This window comes from Vidua macroura, chromosome 4, assembly GCF_024509145.1.
Source record: "Vidua macroura isolate BioBank_ID:100142 chromosome 4, ASM2450914v1, whole genome shotgun sequence".
In the NCBI taxonomy this organism is placed as follows: domain Eukaryota; kingdom Metazoa; phylum Chordata; class Aves; order Passeriformes; family Viduidae; genus Vidua; species Vidua macroura.
Window position 1 is genome coordinate 44,146,029 of NC_071574.1, and position 25,946 is coordinate 44,171,974.

At 40.4% G+C, this 25,946-nt stretch overlaps 1 protein-coding gene across 2 annotated transcripts in view; it reads left to right on the forward strand.

Annotated features, from left to right (window-relative positions):
- Nucleotides 1-1,782: 1,782 nt before the first annotated feature.
- MTUS1 (microtubule associated scaffold protein 1) overlaps nucleotides 1,783-25,946 on the forward strand; it is a 115,860-nt gene continuing 91,696 nt past the window's right edge. The window contains exon 1 of one of the 2 annotated variants that reach the window (XM_053976754.1): nucleotides 1,783-2,021. The gene's annotated coding sequence lies outside the window, so the exon portion shown is untranslated. The remainder of the gene's footprint in view (nucleotides 2,022-25,946) is intronic. The other variant, XM_053976753.1, reaches the window with a different exon arrangement.

Here is a 25,946-nt window from a genome sequence, read left to right on the forward strand (position 1 = left end):
CATGAGCAGTAACCTAATGACACCACAAAAATCTCACTATGTGCCTTGCTCCACACGTTCAGCCACAGCAGTAGATTCATGCTAGGGTGCTTCAGCTGTGCAACTGAAGTGTTTGCCTCCCAAGGTCTGAAGCACCACACAGACTATTCTGGAGTGCTCAAGTTATGTACAATGCTCAGCATTGTAGCCCAAAAGCACTCTTGCTCTGATCCAGCTTACTAGATTTGCAGTCACGTGCTAACTGAAAACCCATACATAATAGTACTGAGTCCAGAACGCTTTGGATGAAGCCCATAAAGACACACTAGATTGCTTTTCATGGATGGGAATAAAATATTTTGTTTGTTACTATTAAGCCAACCACAATAAATAGTTCTCTTTCATGTGGTGATGAAACAAAGCAATCATGCTGTATTCCTTTTCTAATTATTAGGTTGAAAGAAGCAGTGTCTTCCTGGCATGTTTAATTCTGAATCATATTCATCACATATATAAATAGCCAGCAACTGTATACAGTAGAGGAGGGCAGAGAGGAAGGTCAGGGAACTAGCTTGATGTCAAGAAAGCATTTCCTGTGGAGTCACCAAATCTGTCCTGGATACAGACTCCTACGTTGCATACAGGGAGCCTGAGGGCAGCTGTGCCCTCATGCACCAGACATGCCAGGTAAGCGTCTCCAACCTTGCTGGCATTTGGAAGCTTCTCTTCCCTAGAAATCACATGGGCATAATTTACTTCTTAGAGCTTTGCAATGATGAGTAAAAGATTTTTCCTCTCTGCTTCACATTATGGGTAGTGCCACCACTGTGAAGACATAACTTTAGTGCCAAATCTCCAGCAGCTACTCCACTGGGTCGGGGAGACTACCACAATATGAACTTTCTCCACTGAAATCCAAGTAGACAGATCCTGGAGGGAACGGCTGGCTTACTACCACTGAAATCCAAGATGCTGAGCCCTAAGAAGTGGCAGCAAATAATACCACGAACAGAATGCTAAAAGGAGTTATGACAGAGTCTAATGTTGTGGCCAGTCACTAAACTCACACACTTTCTATCTGGTTTATGTTTATAAACCACTCTGCATAAACACAAACTTAGCCCTAGACTGTCATTGCACATCTTAGGCCATCAAGAAAATTATGCCTGAACTTCCTGAGGCTTCTTGTTGTAACCTAGACATTGCCTTAGTTTTGCTACACACTGTTTCGCTAAGGTAGCTCTCAGCTGACTTCACAGAATCCTCGAGGTTGGAAAAGACCTTTAAGATCATCAAGTCAAGCTGTCAACCCAGCACTGCCATTGTAACCAGTAAACCCGATCACCAGGCACCGGATCAAGGCGCCTCTTAAGCATCTCCAGGAGGCGACGACTCCACCACGACTCTCTCCCTGGGCATCGCAATAGGTTGCAGGAACTTCGCAGGAACAAACTTCTTTTCCACGCTCGCTCATTCGGGCCGGCAGCAGTGGGCACGCGAGCGAGCGAGGCAGCCGCCTGCCGCAGCAGCCCGGGGCGGCAGGGATGGCAGCCCGGCACGGCGGGGGCAGGGCCCTGCCGGGGGAATGCGGCCCGGCCGGCCCAGGCGCTGCCCCGGGCGGGTGATTTAGCCCGGCTCTCCAGCACCGGGGCATCCCGCGGCTTCTCACCCCGCGCGCCGGCCGTGAAGCCACACGCGGTTTAGGAACTGAAACGAGACCAGGCAGGTTTTGTCGCTGTCGGTTGCGAGTTTGAAACAGCGCACTTTGCCCGGCTGGAGCAAGGTCACTGCCTGCCCCGGCTCGGCCAGGGCCCACCATCCGCCGAGACCTGCGCTCCCCCGGTCCTGACAGCCTTCAGGAGGAGCGGCCGCCTCCCCGGCTGCGGCGGCCGGATCCTCCTCCATCCCGTGCGGTATTTTTAGCCGCTGACCCAGTTCCCCCGCTCGGCTACCTGCGCTTCTCTCTCCGCTCTGCCGGGCCCCCCCGCCGATAAACGCATCGCCCAGGGCCGGCCTGGCCCCGCCGCCCTGGCCAGCGCCAGGTGAGGGGGGGCGGCTGCGGGGCAGGTGCGCCCGGGACACGGCGGCGGCGCCTCGCACTGGACGGCCCGGAGGAGGCGCGGGGCTGCTGAAGGGGCGCAGCCCGGGGCGGGACAGCCGCGAACGCCAAGCCGGCGGCGCTGGCGAGGAGCGGGCGGGCTGGTGCGGGCGCGGCGCTGCCGGGGCCTCCGCGGGGGCGGAGGGGAGGCGGTGCCGGCGGCGAGAGCGGCCGCGGTGCAGTTTTCTGCAGCGGCGCCGATCTACAAGTGAGGGGTAGTGTGTGCGTGCTGCTGTAAGTACTGACTTACTGTCTTTTACAGAAGTGTGAGTGCTCCCCTTTCTTCCCCTCCTTTTCTTTCTCTCCTCGCTCTCTCAGCGAGGACTTCCCAGGGTGGCCGGATAACGGGGCACGGGAGCGGAGCGCGGCTGGGGCTGTCCGGGTGCCGAGGTGCCGGCGGGGGAAGCGGGTCACTCCGCCGCTCCGTCCTGCTCCAGCTTACTTTCCTTCTGTTCTCTTTGGCGATTGCCGCCCGCCGCGTTTCCGCGGCCCCGGAGAGGTGAGGCTGAGCCGCGGCCTCGGGGCGCAGCGCAGGTGCGGCTGCAGCGGGGCCCGGCCCGAGGGGCCTTTCCCCTGGAGTGAGGGGTCACAGCTTCGGCGGGCCCGAGTTGTGTGTTTGGAGTTTTCGATATTGAGAGATACGGAAATTGTATATGGCTGTCGCAGCTTTTTATTTTCTTTTTTTCTATCTAGATGAACACTGACACCGTGTTTGATATGTGTAAAATGTGCTACAGCTTGCTCTTGTGCACCCGGAGTGCTTTGGTCCTGCACTACAAGCATGAAAACTCCTGAGATTTTTAAAAGAGTATTTTTAATGCTTGCTCTTCTGCTGCTATTTATACCGTACAAGGTTGGCAAGGAGAGGAGAACCAGACTTTGAAAAGGACACTGAGCTTTAACTTGATACCATTGTTCCAAAGCGAGAGGGTGCAGATATTTAAATAAAACAAAACAAAGAAATGCCCAGAAAACAACCCCGTGAAAACACCCTACCACTCTGTTTTTCTAGTGCATGATCCAAGCAGAGAACTGAGCATCCCCTTCTGGTTAGGATATGTAGGTGATGTTCTGCCGTGGGGTTTAAGCCTGTACTTCGGTTTTATTATTTGTTTGCTTTATATTTGTGATATGATGGACAGTCCAGCTGGTTAAACCTCACAGTGGGGGATTATCTGAAAAGTGAAGTCTCACACTGGCAGATACATGACTTTCACTTAGGTAAAAGAAATCATTACTGGTCATTGCCTATGCATTGTAAGGTCTTAGAGTAACTATAATGTAAAATATTGTTAGCACTAAGTCTGACAAATTGGATGATACCTGCGCTGTTGAATATATATTAATGGGTAATCAATTTCTTTCTTCTTTTTCTGAATTAATTCAGTACACAGTAGCACCTCTCTCTAAAGTCAGGAAAGCTAGACGCTTTTCATATAGTGAAACTTTAATTTTGGGAATAGAAAAGCTTTAACCTTCATCACTTATATCACTAAGATTTTCAGAGTGGATGGTGATAACTAATATGATGGATCTCCCTCTCTGGATTGCTAAATAAGATTGGTATTAAAAATTGTTTATTCCTCGTGACATGCACCATGGTCTGGTGGAACTGCAGAGCAGCATTGTAGCGGCTGGCTCGCGTGACAGCACACCAGCCACTGGGGTTAACTTAGTTCTCTTAGTGCTAATTATCGTGGGTGAGCAATAGATTGCATTTGAGTTCCGTTTTTATGGAGTAATTGTACATGTGGTTAGCAAGGCTCTGCTAAAAATTCATATAGTCACTTTTAAAATATTGCAAAGCTTTGACTTCTGGCTGAGATCAGTCTGCTTCAGAGCTGTGGCTGAAACAGTGATCATAATCTGGTAAATCTGATGCTAAAACTTTACCTAACATGATTTTCCATTCAGAGTAAGCATGATTCTGTATGTAATGATTCCATAAGTTGAAAATATTTGAACAAATGTTAAATTTCTGGTAGCTAACCCCTTAATTGTGTTTCATGATATTTTTGAGCAGTTGTGATTCAGTACTTACTGCTGGATGCATAATTGTTCTTTATTCTCATGTGTTTTACTTACAGCTGAAATCAATATCTGAGAATTGACTAGCTGCAGAAGTGCAGTGTCAAGCCCTTGAAAAAGTCAAGATTTGACAGAGTAATGACACTCTAAATGCATTTGGAACTTCTGTTTCTAACTCTTGTATTTTGTGGTTTCAAACTTTTGTCTGCAACCACATATGTTAGAAGTGGGTTTCTTTTGTAGGCAGAGCCAAAATTCTTGTACAAAAATGTCAACTCTAAGGAGGCTTTTTTTTTTTTCTTTTAAATCTTGTAGGATTTACTATTGAGCTGAGATTTAACATGTCGGATAACTAATGGTCTCAACAATCTAGCAAATAATTGCTAAGATTAGCAGTTATAGTAATAGGAACTGTGGAATGCAGATTAGCCAGCTGATAGTGTGGGAGTTATTTTTTTTAACTACAAAAATAAAAACACTTATGTTTTTATACATATATATATATAAATGTATATGTAAATTGTATAAATGTATATGTTTTGTATAGAAATGTGGCATATTACATAGTCATATAAGATGTGAAAATGTATCACTGCTGTATTTTGATTGTTTGATGATGAGAGATCAGATTATGTGGTCAGAAGTGCCACGTGTGGTATGTATGATTCAACAGAAGCTGCTGAAGTGATTGCCTGCCCTAAGTCCCTGTTTCTGTTCCAGTCACTTTGTTCTATTAATTCAGTTTCATGAAGTATCCTGATTTACTGTTTAATTGGGAAAATCAAGCATTTTTAGTTGCCTTTATCTCTTTAATTTAGAGGATTACCTGGTGAGTTTGTGAAATGCTCATTCTATGGAGTAGTTTGGAGTTAAGGCTGGAAAAGTTAAGCTCTTTATTCTGCTTTACTTGATTGCAAGAATTAGTGCTTCTTCAGTGTTTGTGCTGTGGAACTGGCTGTTGTACTATGTTTGCTCTATGCAAACATTAACGTGAGAATGATAACAGCCTACTTCTTTTTAAGGGAATGCTTGCACTGTGGAGTTTTTTGCTTTTCCTGATTTACGTACAAAGATGTTTTTAGACTCAGTAGTTGCTCTGATGGAGGCATGGGAAGAATTGTTTTTGGCTTTCCTATTTTCTCTGTTGTTGTGGAGATGATTCCACAGAGTATGCTATGCATAGATATGCTTTATTATCTAACGAAAAAGTCAGTGCTAGTTGATAATTTTGTGTCCTCCAACTAAAAAAAAAATATTAATTATGAGTTGTAGTTTTCTACATGAGTGGGCTTTTTCAGTGCCAAAAAGTTATGTCAGTGGGAAATTTCTTTTTTCCCCATCCCTAGCACCTATATTGACTTCAGTTTTATTTCATGGACTTCTCCTTCCCTTGAATGAATTGCATTAATCCTTTTAAGTTAACTCAAACTGCTTTAGTTACAACTCTATTTAGTTTTTGCATCAGGAAAAACTGAAGCTGCTCTTAGTGGATGACTTTGATGTGATGTGTGAATTGCCCCCTTGTATTGACTCCCCAGTCTCTGTTGTCATTCCTCTTTAGATGGTTCCCTTAGTGTCTGTCATTTTGTTTGGCTTCGCCATAGAATTTATTTGAGCCCTTCCAACTTGGCTAAGTTGCCAATGTGCTCTCAGCAATCTTCAAACACTTACACATTTCATATTTCTTTTTCTTTTGCAATCTTAGATAACTATTTTAAAAAGTGAAAAGTAGCTCATTTTTGCATTTAAAATAACTACGGATTTAAAGATTGCAATATGATAATTGTGGAGAGAAATGAAACTAGTGCACTCAAGGCACTGGGAGTTGGGATATTGTAACCTACACTAGTTCTAGTGCAGACCCCTGTGAGTGTGCATACAGAGGTTGTCTGTGTGCTCAATGACAGTGGTCATCAGCTGTACATCCATCCCTGAGGTGGAGTAAAACCGTTGGAACGTGTGTGGTGTAGCACTTCATTCTACTAATATCTTTCACTCTGTACTCTCTGTACTGTGTCTAACAGGAAGAAACAGGAAAAGCTTTCTTCCTGGGTCAGTTTCCCTGCTTCATTCATGTCAGTGAAGAAATGGACAAGCCTTCTTCAAGCAAAACCATAGTATTGAAGGAGGAATTGTCATTACTATAAAAAATATGGTTGTAGATACATTATATGGGTTTTTTTCCCCGATTTCCTGTCAATGTATGAGGTCCATATAGTGTGTTCTTGGGCTTGTTAGTTCAGTTTGATAGCATTAGCTGACACCAGTGAGGTCTGGATGGAGTGATTTTTGAACTGGTGCTTCTTTTTTCTGAGATCAGCTGTAAACCTATGCAACTGGCCAAAAAAGAAATTATTAACATCACTGGGCTCCTAAAAGAGTGTGATTGTGCTCTTGGATGAGTGTGAGTAGTTGGTGCTGCAAGTGTTAGAGACTGTGTTTTGCCTCTGTTCATCCCCTGTTGGAGTTGTAGCTGAGGCTGCTGCCTTGTCATGCCTCTAGTGTTGAATTGCAGCAGACTGAATAATCTGGACTGAAGAATTTAAAAAATATGAGGATTTTGCTGCACCATCATTTCAGGAGGGTTTGGGAACTAAGGATCAGTATACCATTGGGCAGTCTGAGAGCATTGTGGTAAAGACTATGGGCTGATGAATAAACTGTTGTTAAACAAAGAAGACTATGACTTGTCCATTAGCTATGGTTTGTGTGCCCATTCTCACAATTAATGTGGATCTGCCTTTCTTATTTTACTTGGTGCTTTACCTGTGTGCTTCTAGTGCATCAAATATGATTACTCTTACCTGAGGATTCTAAAGGTAAGATTGTTGGACTATTGTGAGACCATTTTTAAATTGGAGGTATAAATGGAAGATGCTGCTGTGCTGGCTTATACATGGTGCACATCCTCTTAATGCATAGTCTACAAGAATCATCAGTTCTTGGACAGAGTCTGAGTTGCTTGCTCTTAATATCTTATTCAAATGTTTTAGTGGCAGTGATTTTTTTTTTTTTTTTTGCTATAATTATTAGAGGTATTTGAAATACCAGTGATGTGACTTTAACAGGGAAGTCAGGAAGTACTTTCATAATATTTTCCTCAGGTTTGTATTTTTCTTTAAAAAGTGTTCTAATTTACAGAATTACAGTTTGCCTGGGAAGTACCTTTTTCCAACCTCCAAACTGAAGTAGGACTACAGCCTGTGCTAGATCAGCTCAGACATGGCAGGGTACAGCTGACTCTTGCAAATCTGTAGCTGGAGGTTCTGTAACCTATTTTGGTAATCTAGAAAATAACTTCATTTAAAGAAATAAATAACTTGAACTGGGATGGTTGGTGAGCCATTTACAGGATTATAGGCAAGTGTTGTTATAGAAGTTAGTTGGCAATTGTACCTGGTTTTGGTACAGAACTCTTTCAGATGAAACACTGAGATCTTCAAGGAAATTGATCTAAAGTGAGCTGTTGGTGGCCCTTGCCTCTAAAATGAGTCTGATCAGGTGATTAATTCTGTCCCTGAGCAGGTCCATAGCTCTTTGTTGCAGCTGTGAGTTGCAAGAAGATTATAGTTCTGCAGTTTTCTGAATGCTGCCTCTTGCTCTAAGATATTCTCATATGCTCCCGTGAGCCTGTAATTTCATCCAGCTGTATGAAGTTCTGATGCGTCAGATGTCCTTAGCATTGTTTTTAGTTTCAGGGGGGAAAATCTCCAAGTTTGCTGGGTGAAATTAGCATGAAATTTGACTATTTTTAGTGGTATATTGGTAAATGGTGAAAAACTGGAAGATTGCTTAGTGGATAGAAGTAATAGCTTGATTAAAAATTATTCTCTAGAAAAGTGGCATATATGCAGTATATAAAACTGGAAGTCTGTCTTTGCAAGCTTTATTTAAAAATTTTGGAGTTCTGGTAACCTGTGCTCTGCAGTGGTCAGTACAACTTCTACTGTATGGAGCAAAAGCAGCAATACAGAGCTGTTGTTATTTTTAAACTGGGTGTCCAGTTTTAGAGACTGATAAAGGGTTGTTTGATTGGAAATTGTCAAAATTGAATCTATTTTTCACTCTGAGTTGCTTTGGTTATTTTCTTCTGCTTATTTTATTACTTTTGATGTCTTGAATTCTGTGTTATTTAATGTCACTTCTCTGTAGTGGCAGTATTTCATACAGGTAGTTTTCCTGTGTCTATCTTGGCCTTAAAGTTGCTCAATTAAAAAGACAGCTCATGGCAAAGACATTCACCATGAACATTTGGAAATAACCTGGGTAGGCATTCATTTTGGGAGATAATGGTTGGTACAGAAAACAAATATGCAGCATGCATCCCAATATTAGGATTATTTATATCAATATTAATTCACCATTTAACTTACAAAGCAGCATAAAACGTTAATGGTGTCAGGATGCTGTCCTCTTGAATCTTTGTGATGTTCTTGTGGGAAAAACTGAAGAATAATTTGACATTTAGTTTGAAAGGCTTTCAACACTCCTCTCTGCCGCAGGCCGTGCTTTTTGGACTGTCATGTCATCTGCAATGATGTCGCTTGGAGATTAAACTCTTCTGGTATTTTATTGATGGAGTTTTTACCTGTTGCAAAGCATGAACTTCCCTAATGTCTTCATTACTAGGCTGTATTTAAACATTTGTTAAGCCTTCTGTGGATTTACGTTGGTTTTGTTCATACTTAAATTGTGCTCTTTGAGGTTAACAAACTTAAACATCACAGTTTTCAGAAAATACAGTCCCATCATTAAATCAGTGTATAACTTTCCCAGAGACTGGAGAACTAAATGTAATAAAAAGTGAGTTGTTGCATCTTGATTTACTGCCCACATTTGTCTGAAAGCTGATGTTTGTTGGTGAAGGAGCTGACAACTAAACACTTTAAAGCTTAAATAATCCCAAAACCCACTAGGGTGAAAGGATGGGTTGTTTGAAGAACTAATTCTTGCAGCAAGGTGTATGCAGTATTAGGGTTGTCACTTTGTGGAATGTAAAAACTATCATCTATCTTAATTCCTGGGAGTATGCATTATGCTCAACATTTTGGACTGAAGGAGTAGCTTGTTTAGCTCTTCTCTGAAATTAGCACTGAAACTGTCTTCTCATACTGTTTTTTGGCACATCTTCAGACATCTAACCTGGCTTTTAAGAAAATTTTCTGTGGATATTGGACAACTTGAGAAAGTTGCTTGAGAAAGCCTCCTCTGTTTTCTTTGATGATGTATACAGGTTCTCCATGTAAGGCTCAGTGCAGTTTGCTACAGGTGATCCTGTCCTGCTTTTTTGTTGTTTTGGTTTGAGTTTTTTTCTGTAGAAGCATTGGTTGAAACTAGACGGTGCTTTGTCCATCATTGCATGTGGACTTCATGATTGCCTCTAAGAGGATTGACATCTTTTAGTTTTGCAAATGTGCTGATGTTCAAACCATTACTGAATTATTGTGTGTTTCTTTTTGTCTCCCCACTTCTTTCTGGTTATTCCTTTGAGAAGGAGAAAAAAGAAGAAAAGGAATGCTTGTGTTGAAATGTTCCTTTCCACCTTCTGGACATTAATCTTTCAGTTCTGCTGTGTATGTGATTATTTCTGACTCCTGGCTGAAGCTCTTAATGGTTATGTGGCTTCTTTGTTGATGCTGTCTAAGCGTGTGAAGCACTGATGCTGCCTCCACTGTGTCCATGTTGAGTTGCAGGGCAGCTCACCTTGGATGCTGCTGGTTGATGGCTTTGTGATGCACACCATTTCTGGATGTACTGGCCTAGCAGTTCTTGGCAGCATAAGGAGGCTCTGTCTGTTGCAGTGCACTCTCATCTGATGTGTGCACTGGTTATTGCTTTTCTCCCATTAGTCATCAAGGGTCTTAAAGCCACTGCTCTGCGACTGCTATCTAATCTTGGGAAGCCTATTGATGGCTGTTCCACTGTTGCAATCTTACCTAATTGCATGGCTTGTCTGCCAGTTTCACCTCTGCAAGACGCCGTCCATGCTGACTTGACCATTTTATTACATTGTAGATATCTAGAAGGTATTAACAAAAATTTGCAGAAATTTGGTGTTTGTTTGTGTTACTTCTATCTGAACAACTCCCTGTTTCAGGTGTGCTCTCTACCAGATACTTTTAAGTGGGCAGTCTATATGGTGCTGTATCATCTCAGTAATACTTCAGGTGTAAGTTTGCAGGAGCTGAAGTCTACTGCAGATTTCCACCAAAGAGAATGTTATTTTATATGCTTTATTTGCTCCTCATTTAACATTACAAGCCAAATTTATGGAACTTATTCATACTCCTTTATGTTTCAAGAAGTGTGCAAGGAACATGAACTGTTTTTGTTGTCTGTGAAATTTCATCCTTTTCAGGTCTCTGTTAGCAGCAGCTGCCATCAATAGCATGAAGGGGCTGAAATAAAATCTGTTGGTATGATTTGTTGTTCATATGTATTATAACATGTGACTTGATTTAATGAATTTGTTGTCAGAATTGTCTGAGAATTATTTTCATATCACATAGTAGATTACTTACTTACTGTGTACTTTTTAATGCTTTTTTGATTTTGTAAGAGTAATTTTTTTTGTTGCTGCAGGTGGATTTATTTGTATCTGCAGGTGGATTGCTGGAGTTGTTCCTTTGCAAGCTTTCCCTAAATGAAAGGAATTCCTTGGATATTTTGCTCTGTTTGCATCCTTACTTCTGTCTCAGTATAGAAGCATCTCAAAACTACGGATGTTCTTTGTAGTGCATCTGTGTTTCCTCTGCTTTGTTTCATTGTCATAAACAATTCATATGACCTGTTGAGGAATTGTTAAAGTTGAATATTATGAAACTGAACTGTCTGGGTGTTGTCTCCTGACACATTATTATAATCAGCCAGAACCTTGATGCTAGGAGATAATAAAGGCTGGTTCTGTAATCAGCATAGGTTGGTGGCCTTGGGCAGTTAGATGCCTTTAGGTGTTTGCACTCTCAGTATCTGCCTGGAAGGACAACTGTAATGTACTCAAAGGCAGAGGCTTGTCAAGCAGCTGGGAAGGTCACCTACTTTAGTGTGCTTGAATGTGTAGTAACAGAATGAATGTTCTTGCTCTTCTCTCGTGTAATGAATAGCTTCTGATTTGGAGTTGTGCAGACAACTGCTTCACCTAAGGATTTTTTGTGCTCTGTAGATCCTTGATATTCTAATAACAGATAATACAAACCTTGTGAGCTTGGCAGTTTTCTCAGGAGATTGGACATGCTTTTGGACAACCACTTCATTATGTATACTGCTTGTGGTAAAAGCTTGCTTCTGCTATATTGCACAAGCACACAGATCAAGATATCTGAGCAGTTTCTGTATGTGGTTAGGACTCATCTTTACCTTTCTTTCCATGCCTTGAACTTGTTCGGGTTTGTCTGCCATAGATTTTGTGTAATAAAGTGTCCTACTGCTCAGCAAGTAGGCTCCAAAGTCAAATACCATAAAGCTAGTCTTCTGTGTTATATGTTTCATAATAGTCATATTGGGTATAACTAGTATTTAGTTATGCTTCTCTGCTTTAATCAAGCTGTATCTCAACACTGAAGAAGTTAGCAAGTCTGGCTCCAAATTTCAGTCAGCTTGAGCTGGTAGTTCATTTAATACCTTAATTGCAAGGTGATAATTGAATAGGAGTTATCTTCAGTTTCCTACATGCAGAGGCTGTATCATTAGACCTTCTGAAGTCTTACTACAAGCTGCCTCTGCTGAAAGATATATTGCAGCTTTAGCTATTACTTCAACAAGAAAAAGTATTGAGCATGTTTTTTGTTGTTGTTGTATTGGACTAGTTTCCCTGCTTGCCCAGATGACTGTTGGCCCAGTGCTTCAAGCATGTGGTGTTGGTGCATGTCATGTTAGTTGGGGTCTCTGAATGGTTTTAAGCATTCGGCTTTTTCCACCTGTCCCAGCCTAGTGGCAATCAGGACTGTAATTCTTCCCCTTGGTGCCCAGTTAACTGTATTGCAGTAAGTTGAACTGCTGCCCTCACGCAGGTCACAGCACTGTTGTGCTGGTGTGTAAGCTTTACACTACAGCAATGTGTAGTCACAAACACACATTTGTGAAAAATGCACTTTTTAGACAAAATGAGCGCTGTGGAGCTTTGAAAGTAACAACTGTAATGTACTCAAAACTGAGAAGAGTAAAGGTAAGAAACTGCAGTGGTTAGAGCAGCTCTCCCAGCAGAACATATGACACTTCAGTGGTGTAGCTTGGCATGTGGGCATGCCTCCAGCCTTTACTCTCCTAGGGGTTACCCTGTTGGTAAGGTGTCACCTAAATATAGTAAGCCTGTGTGATGGGGGTGTTTTTTCCTCTGCAATGGGCTATTTTCAGCGTAAAATAAGCAGAAGAGCTTTGTGTTCTACAAGGTCACTCCTTCATAGGCTTTCAGATGTTTCCAGTTGTTCAGTTTTCTTGTTGAAGGCTATGTAGAAACTGTGGCAAACCTTGAGATCAATATTTCTGTTCTCTAATCTGTAGTGGGGTTCATATCATTGATAAAAGATGTCTGGTTCTGTAGAGGTCATTCCACAGTATCTACGCAAGTTATATTTAGTGCATGTTTTTTTCTGATTGGTGTCAGAATAAAGCTGCTGTTACAAACTGCTTACTTATTTATAAACACAGAGAATGCAAGCTTCCAGTAGAGGGGCAACCTAGAATTTTGTTCTTAAAAAAAATCTGGGGGAAGAGGTTTCTAGGAAAAAAAAAAAATCAGTTGCAGTGTGTACTTGATGGCTGGTTGGTGGTATTTTGTTTTGCTAACCAGTGGCTTCATATAAAGGTACGTTTGTGGTTGTCAAATGTGAATACAGTTAGATGCTATAGAGAATTAAGTTTTTCAATCTCCAGGACTAATCATGGTCTGCAGGTAGCAGAAGATGGCTTACAACACAGTTGCAAAGTCGTGGGCTGGCTCCTTCCCTGAACTTCCTGTGATGATCATCTTCCCCCTGCCCCCCGACCCCCCACCAAAAAAACCCACAAAAAAAAAACCCAAACCATTTAAAAATGCAGTATTCATGTCCATCCCATATCTGTTTACTTATGAGTGAACACTTGGAACAGTGTACAAACGGGCAGATCCTTGAATCTCTTAACAGTTAATAGTCTTTCAGTGTATTTTGTTTTCTATTTTTGTTGAAGAGAAGTCTTAGATGGCAAATTCATCTTACTTTGTGCCTCAAAGTAACATTGAATAACTGGATAACCATACAATATAAAACTATTAAGAGTAACTGTAGCAACCCTGTATTTTTTCATTCAGCAAAAGAGTAGCATTTTTAAACACAGAAGGTGAGTCTGTAATGTTGAAAAGGGAAAATGTCAAATAACATGTGTCTGTCCGCTCTTTCAAAGAAGTCTGTCATTGAAGTGATTATGAGTGCTGTAGTATCTTTTCTATGCTCTTCAGCTCTTCCAGAAATCGCTTGCAGAAGGAGGCAGAATGGCCTTTGTACTCAATGATACTGCCTAGAGAAAAATTTAATCCCTCTGGACTAACGGCTGGCTTCCTACAAACCAGTGACTTTGAAGTTAATGTTTAAATATTTAAATGGATTTGGCATGTTGCCATTTAAGTGGAACAGAATGTGCTTAACCTGAAACTCAAACAGTTCCCTCGGTAGCCAAAAAAATAAATAAATTACTCAATAGTGCAGTGATCTGGTAAATTGAAAGATTATAGTTTAACCCTAATCCTGAACAGCATTATCCCAAAGGAGCAATATCTGACTGCTTTTTTTCTATTTAGTTGAGGGCAATTTTTACAGTTGTTATTGGAACTTTTTACAGAAGTTCTTAGGCTAAGTGGTAGCACTCATCTGTGGATCAAAGTCCAGTATAAACAAGTTCTACTATAGGGTAGTTCTGCATAAAGTAATTTTAAACTTGTTGAAAATCGGGTAACTTGCTAAATTTGGATTATTTTATTTTTAGTTATTTTTCTTTGGGTTCCAACGTAAGGGTTAAACAAAGGTTTGATGTGTGTAAAGCTTAGTTTGGGAGTCTTGATACTTACGACTTGAAATAGAAGAAGTTAAAGAAGAAAGGCAAGAGCAAGTGCACCTGGCATTCTTCACATCTCTAGGGCTCTCTCCCTTAATCCAGAGGACTGGGTTACCAGTGCCTGGAAGAGAGGTATGAGCTTTGGTCTTGAGACTGCATCTCTAATCCAGTCAGATTCTGACATCAAGTTTACTAAGAAGTTTGCTAAAAGCATCCCACTCAGGGGAGTGTTTCTTGCCTCTCGTGCCAAATGATGCAAACCCAGGTTTTCTGCCAAGTATCACAAGGATTTTCTCATTTTCTTCACATTCTGCACCGGTGACTGCATGCTGTCTGTAGTTGAGAGAACGAAGCAGTGTTCAAGGCATGCTAAGGTAAGCTGGGCTGGACAGGGGAGACATTTTCTTTCCTCATCATGCTTTCTTTTACAAATCTCATGTTCAAGTTAAACAAATATGTGAATTGTTCAACATGTATAGATGTAAAACCTCACACTTTAGAACTCTTAATGAAAATAATTATAAATTCCATAAGTCCAAGCCTATGGAAGAAGGATTTTAAGTTGCAACAACTTCACAGACAAGCTAGTATTTTGCTAAACTCTGGTTGTGTGGTATTTGTACTACAGCACAGAAGTGAAATTGTCTGGGCCAGTATTAGATATTTGCTTGAGCACATGTTTGCATCATAGAGAAAGGAATGATACTGCAAATGTCCAGCACAGAATTCATACATCACATACTATGATGTAATTTATGTGAACCAAAAGAGGGGTCCCCTGGTAAATGATTAGGAAATCTGCACAGTACCAAAAAGCATCCTCCACATGAGCGCTACAACTCTAAAACTGGTATGAACTACTTACTCTTCTACATCGTTTATGTCAGTAGTTGGAGACGATTTTATCACAGTTTAATGTATTTGGTGATTTCCTTATAAATGAAAAAGAAATTTCTACTTAAGTAACTGTTTCACAGGCCATTTCAAGAAGGGAGAACAGACAGACTGCTTTTCATAGACCAGCCTCTTTCTGCTGGTGGTTCAGAGGTAAAGGGAAGATCAAGACAAAGAAAAGTTTTACTTTTGAGTGCTTTATAGAAGGACAATCTGTGTTTCATTCAAGAAATAACACACTAAATACCTCAGTTAGAAAACTTGCAGTAGGAGCTTTTAATATGAAATTTTCAAATCTTATTTCTGAAGAAAAAGGCTCTTTTTTACCCCTTATGTGTTAAATTAGATGAAGGAGAACAATATGTCCAAACTATCAGCTTAACTCTCAGAAGATTACAGTGATCTGTTCCTCAGCTTGCTCCTGCAGTACTCTTTAACATCCTTAGTGTAGGAAAACTTTTCCTTAGGGAAAAGAATCTAGCGGTCAAAAGTGGTAGGCAAGAAATTAGAAAAACCTATTCAGGAAATCACGCAGATTGCAGATTTGATCAGTTTACAAAATATTAATGGATAGGTCAAAGAGAAGATAAATTTGGATCTGTTCTGAAGGAGAGGAAAAGGAGAGCAGATGGTTGGTGATCGCTTTTTTTACAGGGAGATATTTGTGATGTATTTAAATAGAGAGAAAGTATGTTAATCTCCGTGAGAGAGACTGTTATGGGCAAAGTGGGGAGTAATGAAGTAGAAACATCAGTCCAGAGCTCAGTATTGACTAACCTTAAAGAGTAGCTTTTAAGAAATCCTTGAAGTCATAATCAAGCCATAACAAGTTCAGCTAGGGACCAAGGAAAGTGAGATGATGAGACAGGCTTGGCACAGCAGGGGAAAAAGGGCCTGTGTGTGCAAGCTTCCGCTGGTGTTGCTTTAATTTTGGGGGTGGTGTTAGCACGTGGCTGTTAGATGGCTATGGTTAACATACCCTGCCTTGTCCTTTGCGCCAGCTGAGCAGCAGCAGGATTCACCACCCAGTGATTCTGAATGCAGAATGCTTGTGGTGCTGAGAGTAAGGTTCTTCAGCCTGAATATCCTCTCAGTCAATAGCTATATACTTAGTGCTGTAGTTCCTTCTGATTTCTGCGTCTTTGCGTGTTGTTTTTGTTTTTCTCTCAGAGATCACAGAATCATGGTATGGCCTGGGTTGGTAGGTGCCTTAAAGGTCATCCAGTTCTAACCCCCCTGGCATGAGCAGGGATATGTTCGATTAGATCTCTTATTAGGTTTCTCAAAGCCTCACCTCAGCCTGGCCTTAAACACTTCCAGGGATGAGGCATCCACAACATCTCTGTTCAACCTGTTCCAGTGCATCACCACCCTCACAGTAAATAATTTCTTCCTAATGTGTAATCTAACTTACTGTCTTTCAGTCTGTAACCATTCCCCCTTGGCCTGTCACTACATGCTCTTGTAAATAGTTTCCATATTTCTGGTAGGCTCCCTTCAAGTAATGGAAAGCTGCAATTAGGTCACCCTGAAGTCTTTTCCAGGCTGAATAATCCCAGTTCTTTCAGCCTTGATGATTATAGCCTGGAGACAGCTTTTCCTATTCTGCAGATGGTCAACTCTCTACTTTTCTATTAAATTTCTGACATAGTGTTTTTCTGATGGTAAATACAATGAACTGGTAGTCAGTATTTGAGGCTGTGAGATGGGATCTCAATGACAAACTGTGTAGTGCCTAAGTCTTGGCTCTTCCAGTATCAGATTCTTCCACTGGTAACTCTATGGAGCTGTAGTATGCTGTCTGTTAAATGGAGTTCAAAGCCTATTGCCATCCACTTAAGTTTTGCAAGGCAGAAAGAAACTTGGATTTGCCAAATTAGTTTGACACCTTGAAGAACTTAAATGCTAAAAAGCTTATTGGTATAGAGAGGTTGTCATCCAAGAACATGGGATAGCTGAAAGAGTTGTTTCCTCTTCAAAGAGCAATCATTTTATTAATTTAGCCTCTATTGCTAAAAGGATGTCTTAGTAATATAACAGCTGTCACCTATTTCTCTATAGGCAGAAGAGTGAGTTGGTGCTCTGTGCCTTCTTCCATAATGATGCATTATCAATTCTCACTTTAAAATTAAAGATAATTGCATCATTTCTTGTAATACTTCTGTATCACTAACTGGATGCACATTATCCACTGGATACCTTAGATTCATAACTTTGTTTCTGAAATATTGGAGGTTGTTGCTTTAGAAAAAAGGTGTTTAATTTTGTGATCTTTTAAAAGATTTCAGTTGGCTTCATTCCTTATAGCTTGAAAACCCAGATGTTGAACTGAATAAATTAAATGAATGTGGAGAAAGTTCTCACTGAAAAAGAGGAATTACTCTGAAATGTTTAACTCTTCAGCTCTAAATCTGTGTACCCAAAAGTAGTGGTTTGTCTGTGTTTAAAAGTGTCGGTGAGCACATAGCACTCAAATGGCTTAATTTAAATTATGAATATGTTACTGTGAAGCTTAATATAACTATGATAATTTCACATTTAAATTGACTTTGTTAAAATGTACTTGTTTGTATTTATTGCAACTCTTTTATACCCTAAGGAAAGAAATACTTTCAGAGAGTGAAACTAACTTTAACACTGTTTCATATAACTAATGTTTTCTAGTTTTCTTTTTTTATCTCTTCCCACTATTCCTGCAATGCTGAATTAATTTAGAAACCTAGAGTAAATAGGTTTAGCAGCAAGTTATACACTTCCAGATTAATTCTGTGATGTGATTAAATTAATTTAGTACAGGAAAGTCTTCACTTTTTTGGAAGCACCATTTTCACCTTTACTTGCCTGTAGCAGACAGGAGTTAAGGGACTGTAGTTTATGCCACTTAAAAAAGGTGAGGGAGAACTGTTAGTTCCATAAGGCAAAATGAATAATTGTTTGATGTGTTGCAATATGACTTTTCCAAACAACAGTTATTTTCTCAGGCTGTCTGAAGGTAGGCTAAGATTACATTTATCCAAGCTGCTCTGCAGACTTTTCAGTATTAAATTCTCTTCCAGGGAACTGTATGTTGTAATTTTTTATGCACAGGAGAAGGACAGTGACCATGGGGGGAAACACCTGCTTGTGTGTGTATATTTCTCTGTGACCTGGAGCAATGGGTCAATGTTTGGCCATGGCCCCACCTGTATGCTCTCAGCACCCAGCACCTTGTGGAGCCTTGTGCCTACAGCACTAATGGCACTAGGCTGCAGGAGCTCCTGGCTCAGCAATTGCTCTGAAGTAACTTTGTAGCCTCACTGTATTTGAGTTGTGGTAGCCCACAGCTTTACAAAAACAGCTTTTGTGGTTTTAAAGTCTTCTGAGTTCCTCAGTTGCAAAAAAAAGTGAGTTAAGTTCGTCCTCCTCTGACTTCAGCCCTGGCCAGGCAAAGGTGTGCTTATTTTGTTAGCTAGAGGTTTTGTCCCTCGGTGTGAACGTGATCTGAAGTGTTACAGAAAAGACTTCTCTACAAATAGCATTTGTCAAACTTGTGAAGTCCTTGTCAAACCTGTTGAATGTGTTGGTAGCATGCAGGGAATTTTTGATGCAGTGCTGGCAGAGCGTCTAAGGAAAATTCCTAAGCCTGAGTCTTTTATTGCTGCGTGGCTGAGCTGATCTTTGAAAGTTGAAATATCATGAGAGGACTCTCTCTAATCTGGCTTCTATGGTTTTGTTTTGTTTTAGTTCTTCTTCCCTTACTCCCACTGATTGCTGTACTCTGCTGTATGCCACTGTGGAGAGCTTTTGATGACTAATCTAACTCAGACTCAACTTGTCTCTTTTGAAAGGCTTGTGCTTTTTAAGTAGTGCTTGTGCTAAGTAAGTAGTTTATGGGGTATATTTCTTTCTACTATGCCCTAGTGTAAGTTGTTGTATACACCAAATAACTTCCCAGATTTATTACTTGAAGTTGTCTGTTCCATAAACATAGAAACATGCTTTTAAATGTGACGCTTGCAGTTTATTCTTTACTTTAGAGGTTGAAAAGATTATTAGCATTTTCTCAAGCTTTTTGCTTAAAAGTACTTCAAAGTAAATCCTTTAGTTGTAAAAATTACATAGAAGGTAGTAGCACTTGTGAGTGAGGTTTGGTGGCTTGTATTGAATGATAAACATGTACTGTCATTGATTTCATGTTCCCTGTGTTTTAAATTTTACAGCTAAAACAGAAGTGTTAGTGGCTTCCACAGTTAAGGCTAAACACATACCAGGCTGAGAGACAAATGCCAAAAAACCTCCTTCACGTAGTTTCCATATGTTGCTGACACACTATTTCCTGGAAGGCTGATTGATGTGTTGGCAAAACTAGTATAAAATGCCATTTTCTATTAGAAGTTTAGAAAGGACTGTCAAGCTCCAGTTCTTAAAGTGAAGGATGGGAGATGATAAAGGGCCTCTATTTAGTGGGTCTTTTTGCTATTCTCAGTATTTGAAGTGGTCTTTGATCATTGATCTTTGCATGCTAAGGTATTGCTTTTCTGTGTCTGATCTTTTCTGATCCTGCTATCTTTAGCTAAGCTAAAATACTGAAACAGGATCTGCCAGTATTTGATTTCTAAATTAGAAGGAAATGATTATAAATCAAACCTTTAAAGGTGATAAAGGAAATGTAATTTGTTTCTCTTTATGGAAGGGGGGAAGACCTAAAACTAGAATGAGGAAAAAAAAAAAGAGGAAATTACTATTGCAAAATGTATTCAAGCCAACACAGTTACTGACTTGAATGTATTATTGAATTGTAATAAATACTCTGTAGGCAGGACTAACTTGGCTTAGAAACAAGCACAATCCTGTGCTCAAGCAGAGTTCAACACCAGGGGCAAACGACTGGGGCAAGTGACTGTGTAAAAATTCATAGTTTGAGTGATAGTGGGCTGACTCTTGCTGCCTCAATCTTTTGGTGATTCAGGGGTTTTTCCAAACAAGGAAGTAGCCACAGCTTCACCTTAACTTTTAGCTCCATTGTGATCGTTTCAGGAAAAAAGGTAAAGTACCCCAAACTCTGCAGGAGGAAATGCTGGATGCAGCAGTCTGCATATGGGTCTCTGTTAGATAAAAGTAGTAATTATTTCTAAAGAAATCCTGGAAGTAGCTTTTGAAGGATTGTACTGCAGTGACAATATCTTAAATTTATGATTCTCATTTTTAGGTTATTTAACAACCTTTTAAGAATAGTATCCATTTTCAGCATTCTCCCATTCTAACATTCTAACCCTGAAATGTTAGAGGAGGAATTAGTTTGTGCCTGCATTTCTATAACTCACATCTTCACCTATGGCTTTCTGTTGTCATTGAGTAGGACTGGTAGCAATGTTTTTTTTCCAAAAAGCTCAAGATTTTTCTTAATAAAATGTCTTTGTCTTATTGATGCTGAAAGGTGAAGAGCGCATGCAAGTGAGTGTGTGCATGCGAGGAATAACATCTTAAACACTTACACACTCAAAGTGGAAGCTGGTGCTTGGTATCAAGGTGTCTTTCACAGCCAGGCAGATTTCGCCTGTAGCACAGTGGGCTAACATCTCCAGCCAAAAGGTCTGGAAAAGTGCATTAAGTAGAATCTGCTTAAATGTTTAACAAAACCACTGTGGATTCTGACCTGTACCTCATTCTGTGTAATATATCTGTAAGCACAGATACATTTTTCAAACTGAGAAAGGGGAACCATTGTCACAGTTCACTAATATGCTGCTTTTCATTTCTCTCCAAGACTTGATAATTTCCTCAGCAGATGGAGTGAAAGGGAGTGCAGGCTGTGGAGACAGTGGTGGGCTCCACAAACTTTGTTTCCCTTACTATGATCTGAGGGAGTGTGGGATCTGAGGTTATTGCACAGTACCAATTGTTGGCCAGAATTGTATGATTCTTGTACATCTTGTCCTGTTCCTGGTCACTCTGCCGTGCATGAGGCTGTCAACGACCATTCATGTGCTTGTAAATAGATGTGCCCGCCCGTCTTGCAAGTGAAGCCTCCTGGCTTCCAGCTTTCCCCTTGACTCTGATTTCCCCATGAGGCTTTAGTTAGCGAAAGTAGATGATTTGTATTGGTGTAAGTATAGTGGCTGAATTTGTTCCAAGAAATACACTGTTGCCATTAAAGCACTTAACCAACACCTGAAAGTCTGCAAGTACATTCTGTCAGAAGCAGCTGCTGACTGCTATTTTTCTGTATGTATTCTTTCTAAGTGAGCGTGACAGTACTGGCATCTTGTTTCTTTCTGAATATGGTAGGTTATTATGCAAAATGTATTCTTGTGACTCTGACTTACCTCTAACTCTTCCCCTCCCCATGTCAGTGGTCTGAAAGCCAGCTTTGCCATTCTGGTCTGAGTGGAGACTTTTATTCAGACACCCTTTTCCAAAAGGGGCCTTTACTTTTCTTCCTACTTTGACTAGATCTTTTGGTTTTTTTCCCAAGCACCTGGAGTGTGTGAACTTGTTAGGGTTTATTCTAATTGTGAGGAAGATGCAGCAGCCTACAGTCAGGAGAGTCTGGTCTTCGGGTGTCCCATCATCCTGCTGATACTCTTTGTAATTGTAACTCCTGAAGTGAGAGTGCAGCTGTGATTGCTGCAGCTGCATCTGCTTGGTTGTTAAATATGCTTAGGTGGTTCTCCTTGTGTTGGAGAAGCTGTCCGCTTTCCTGGACCTCAGCTGGCTCTATGCATCTTGGCAAAGAGGTGGATGTCATGCCAGGGCTGCCAGACTTGGGTAGCTCATGTAATATGAGAGACATGGAATTTGGCAGCATCAATTTGAAAGAAGTCTGGTGGTGAGACCACAGGAATGTTGTCTAAGTTGGTACTTGGTTTTTCCTTCCATAGTTAACATTTTGAATGTAGTGACCTTCTAGGTACATGCAAGATGGCTCTGCCCAGGCCATAGGGTGAGTCTGTGCAAATGCAACTTCTGCTCATGGTTCTGGTGCTGTAATTTCAGTCAGCAGAGCCTGACTTTGGCTTTGTTATTACATAGTTTAGTTCAGAATAGAATCAATTCACCTGTGGTTGGTTTGTAATCCAAATTATTTGCTGATCTAACTGTTGATTTTCATATATATTTGATGTTGAAAACTTAACAGGGATCTTAGTAAATATATTCTGTGTTGTTTAAAGAGTGAGTATATTTATTCTAGTTAAATCCTAGAATTGTATTTTGTCCTGGTACACTATAAATGAGTTACTCTTTATATCAAAGAGTAAGGTAGAGATAGGCATCTGATTAATCAGGTTAACCTAACTGCAAGCTCCAGTGTATTATTGCACTGATTCAGTGGTTGTGATAAGACTTGTGAATGTTTTGTCAAATAGCTTTTAAGTTGTATTTTTCCATTGTGTGGTCATATAAGGAAACATACAGGTACTGACATACAAATAAACCGGAATACTGAGGTTTATTTCATTTTATTTCTGCATGTGGAATCTAATGCTGAGCAAGCTTTTTGAAGTAAGCGCAGTGTAATAATGGTGTTTCTTGTGTTCTGTCCATTCTATGCCAAATAATTTAACCATGTGGTAGGATGAAGATATAAAAATTGACTGCTAAGCTGGAGCACAAAACGGAACAGGAGAAGGCACTGATGGCAGCAGTGTTCTTTCATTTGTAAAGATTACTCTGCTTAAACCAAAACATGGTCTCTGGCTTGTTGGTATGTGAATGCCAGTTTATTCTCTATGTGTAAGGCTCTTGGCTCTTTCAATGGAGTCTGTGTGAATACCTCAAGTATTACTGGATATAGAAAGCATTCTCATAGTTTCCAGCCTCTCTACTGTAGCATGTGATTGGCTTGGATTTAGTATGTATTACGACCTGCTGTGTGAAATTGCAGTTTCTTTGTAATACATGGAATTTCAGGTTTGAATACCTAAATAATTTTTAGGAACGAATGTAGCTTGTCCACAGCGCTTAAATTTGTTAGTAGGCAACTTTTAATTTGAAATTTGCATGAGAATAATTGAAAACCCCAGTTTCTCAGTCTTGTTATGCAAACTTGGAATTCAAGGACACAATGGGGAGAAACACACACCAGTTTTGGTGTGACTACTAAGACAGAGGTGGGTGGTAAACTGGTAGGACTTAAAACTTTTAGAAACCAGAAGTTTAAGCAGGCAGTTGCTCTTGCTTCTGCCGTGGATGGGGAGAGGAAGATTTTGTGAAACAGTTCAGAAGACTTTAGTACAGTTGACTATTATGAAAACAGTTGCTTTTGCTACCTTTCATGCCCACCATTCTCTGTATTGTGATGATTTGTGAAGAAAATGGTCAAAGGACTCAGTCTATCAACTTCTGCCATGGAAGGCTTGATTGTCTGACAGAACTTGGTTTTGAGACCAATATGTATGCCACAGTAGAGGTTGTTTACCTGTCATGAGATCATTTAAGAATACACATTTTTCTCCTTTTTAATAATAATAAAAAAATCTTATTTTTCTTAAAAACCCTTATCAATGGTCAGAAATTAAATACTCAGTGCGCCAGTCAGACTGTCATGTGCAAGGTCAGAAGAGCAGGACTAACTTGAGCGCTTAGTACTTGCCCATAGATTGAACCTTGGCCTCCTGCATGATAATTGTTCCAGTTCCTGGGTGCTGTCCTTCCTTCTGACTTCTGGCATACCTTGTTTTGATTAGGAACTTCCTTGTTGATGGAAGAAATTCAGCCCAAGAAACTTTATTGTCACCATCCTATTCCTAGAACTATTTTGCAGACTACAGTTCCTTGTTATTTCTTTCAGCAAACTTCTGAACAGTTTTAAGTCTAACTACCAAATATTGCTCTGCAATCCTGAAGGCTCTTCTGTAGCTGGACTTTTCAGAGGACAGAGGTGAGTGGTTTCCAGGTGCCAATCCTTTTCACCCCTTGTTCTTGTGAGGCAATTTCCTCTGAAGAAAGTTCCTAATGCAGTATTAATGGCTTGTAGTTGACATTTGTGAGCAGTATACTACCCAAATGGCTTGTGAAAACACCTCTCTGGTATGTTTAATATGGCACAGAGAGAGCAGAACCCCAGTGGTGGATTTGAAGGAAAAACATCAAGATAGAAACAGCTTCCTCTTCCAGGAATATCCTGCAATACCTGATGAAGGAGGGAGAAAGTACTCTTAAATAGTCCCTAAAATTAGAGAAACAGAAATGAGAGATCCAGTGGATCTTGTGGATTCTCCTGGATGTTCTACTCAGCTCAACTTTTTTTTTTTGCTCAGCTTTTGGCAGTTAGGGTTATGTATTTTCCTAGCAGGAGAAGCTTAATGACTTCCCCCCCTATTTATTTTCTAAGATTACTCAGCACTGGGTGTGTGTTATGGTTTGGGTTTTTTTACTTTGCTGGGGGCTTTTTTCCCCCTGCGCCTACACAGGCACTCCTTCTATATTCAGCCTGCTCCCGCATTCTGGGATTTCATTTACCAGAGTTGTATCAACAAGCTGTGTATGCAGAGTCCTGATTGAGCAGGACATGAGGATCCTTGTTTGTGCACTGTGAATTGGTGGATTTCTAGATGAAAATTTAGAAACTGCAGCCTTATTGACAAGCTTTGTTGAACTTGATGCTGGTAGAGGAAGTAATTCTGTCATGCAAACTTAAATGAACTGAGATTGCTTTCAAAAGGAAGTTAGTTACCCTTCACAGGACAATGTTTGGTTGTGCAAGGTTAATTAACTATTACTAGGTACCTGAGCGTCAATTTTTTATTTTTTTCCAACAGTGTTTCTTCCTCATTCCCTAATGTCCCCCACCATGCAATGTGCAGCCTAAATTCATGGCTATGTATGAGAATTGTTTTCTTGCTTCTTTAAGTGGAAATGCAGGAGTTTCTTATCTGTGTTCCAAACTAATGTCAGCTGTATGAAGTCATTCAAGTATGCTTCTTTGTGTTAGCCCTCTGTAAGAGCTTTCCACCTGCACTGCAGAGTGGTGAAATACTTGCCTTATCAAAGTGTTTGTGACTTGCCTTTGATACGGATGGTAGTTCCATAGATTTAAGTGACTCTTGGCCCAGAAGCTGCTATTTGGTGCTGGTACTTAGCAGAACTAAATAATGGAGGCCTTATGACCCATGTAAATCCAAGAAGTAATATTCTGTCTCAGTTAATGATGGATACATATTATGTCCTTGGATTAACAGCCTGCAAAGCACAGCTTGTGCACAGTGATGCTTTAAACCCTGGAGTTCTCTACGGTTTTGAGCCAGGGAAGCTTTGAATTTTGAGTGTAAGAATATAAAGGTATCATTTAAATAGAATCTTTGCCTGTCCCTATGCAGAATCTATAGAAGTTGCAGTAATTTTTTTCCTCCTAAGACATTTTTTAGATAGTACTAGTGAGAAGCTCCTTTATATGTGTACTTCCAGTTGTTTACTGCTGCAGTTTTGCATGTCTTAAATGTGTTTTAGCCCAATAAATGGTATTGTGTAGGTTGCTGCTAAGAAGACTGGACATCTGGTTGTAGAATGACTGCTTGAAAATGTACCAGATCAGAGTGATGACTTCTAAATCATCCTGCTGCTGTCACTGCCTGTATGCAATTTCACTCCATCAGGCTTATAAAGCAGGTGAAGTGAAAACCAAAAGGGTTACACGTAAGGTAACCAAGTCCTAAAGACTGCAGAAGACCAATCCACGTATATAAGTGAATTGCCTGACTGAGGGTACTGTATGGCATAAGTTAAAGTGTGATCAGTCCTTTCAAAAAAGACAAAGTTGACTCTGAAAAAAACAGCCAGAGCAAGAGAGACAGTTATGATCTTATTACTGTAAAATGAGAGAGTTACTTTTTGCACTTGTTAGTGCAAAACAAGTGAAACAGTGAAACACTTGTCACTGTTAGTTAGAGACAGTGCCAGAGTGTGCAATGTCCTCTAGCTGTGCATATCTCTTATCTGATGA